General features: G+C 42.1%; 1 pseudogene; it reads right to left on the bottom strand.

Moving 5' to 3' along the window:
- Window positions 1-427: 427 nt before the first annotated feature.
- LOC112854367 (regucalcin-like) lies at window positions 428-1,202 on the bottom strand (annotated as a pseudogene).
- Between the last annotated feature and the right edge of the window lie 590 nt (window positions 1,203-1,792).

Genomic DNA, 1,792 nt, shown 5'->3' with positions numbered 1-1,792 from the left:
AAATCATATGACTTCACTCATATGAGGACTTTAAGAGGCAAAACAGATGAACATAAGGGAAGGGAAACAAAAATAATATAAAAACAAGGAGGGAGACAAAACAGAAGAGATTCATAAATATGGAGAACAAACTGAAGCTTGCTGGAGGGGTTGTGGGAGGGGGGATGGGCTAAATGGGTAAGGGGCATTAAGGAATCTACTCCTGAAATCACTGTTTCACTGTACGCTAACTAATTTGCATGTAAATTTTTAAAAATAAAAAAATAAAATAAAAAAACTACCTGTTACCCCTTACTAAAATGATCTACCTTTAAAAATTGTAAATAAAAATGTAACCCTACTCATAATATAATTTCTTTATACATTTTTTTGTAACTAGATTGAAATTTTAGCTCTAGAATTTTCTAGAGCTTCAAAAGTCTTCAAATCACTTTTTATTTAACAAAAGTTCTTCCAGTAGGAAAGAAGACCTGACATAGGGATAAAGAGGAATTCCTCTGACTCCTGGGCCAGTTATCTTGAAAATTCCACCAGCTTCAGGTTGCTGCAGAAGACCCATGCATGGGGTCCATTCCATCCTGGGCACAGGTCATAAACATTTCAGAGAAGTCCTGCCCTCAGAAGGAGCATGAAGTTGTTTCATCAACAGGCTCCTTCACAGTTTGGAGTCTCTTCCCTGTCTCAGGATCTAAGTGCATCACTCTTTCTCCATTGTGACAGGCCACCCAGAACTTCCTCTCAGTATCAATACACATTCCACCTGGGAATTGTTCTTTTTCCAGCTTGTGAACACATCTGCAGTAGGAGATCTTTCCTATCTGCAGGTCATAGTCAAAGGCTTCCACGGAGTAGGACAAGCTGTCAATGTAATAGATTTTTTGGCCCAGGGACCATCCAAACTACTGGTCACAGTACTTTTCCAGACAGTGGTCAGGAAAGAGGGAGTACAGGGACCCCTGGTGCGACTCCAGAACTGTGGGGGCCATTTCCTCAGCCATGGTGCCAGCAAAGTATCTCTCAGCAGATCAGTTTTCTTGTCTTTATCTACTGTGGCCAGGACAACTGCTGACTGATCTTTCCAGTTCATAGCACAGAACTTTGTTCCAATGGTGGTGACATAGCCTCCTGAGTGACAAAGGGCCACAGAGCTGACGGAGGCATCCATGGTCACATGCTGCACTTGCTGAGAGAATCCCACTGACAAGCCTTTTTTATAGGAATATGTATGAAGAGCAGAAAGCTGGATGCCTCCTCCCACACTGGAAATTCACCACGCCTGCAATTCTCCAGCAAAATGCACTCAATTCTAATGGAAGATATTGTCATTGTGGGGAGATCTTGATGCTAATGACCCTTGGAGAGCCAGCTCAGGACTAGATTACTATTTACCGTTCTCTGAAAGAGTCCTTGAAAATGAGTAGCTCTCAATATTGGTGTCTGTGTTAGTAATTTGACCAAGGTCACATATTTACCACATGGTAAAGTTGAAATTTGGTTTTTGGCAGCTTCCCTCCAGAGCTCTCTCTCTTAACACTGAGTCACAGCCAACCACCTCAGAACCTCAAACTAGTTTGTATGACAGCCCTCGCATGTATCTTGATTTGGGTCACTTTGTTGGCTAATCAGGCAGACTTGAACACTCATGATGGAAAGTAGCCTACCAGCCTTGGATATTCAATGCCACGGGCATTGTTTGTGTGTGTGTGTGTGTGTGTGTGTGTGTGTGTGTGAGTGTGTGAGTATGTTTTAAAGAAGGAAAAGAGAACACTTGTCAATCTGGAAAGTCAGTTAA

The sequence above is a fragment of the Puma concolor genome, chromosome D2 (genome assembly GCF_028749965.1).
Source record: "Puma concolor isolate L17-30 chromosome D2, mPumCon1.1.hap2, whole genome shotgun sequence".
In the NCBI taxonomy this organism is placed as follows: Eukaryota; Metazoa; Chordata; class Mammalia; order Carnivora; family Felidae; genus Puma; species Puma concolor.
This window is presented reverse-complemented; position numbering and strand designations above follow the sequence as displayed.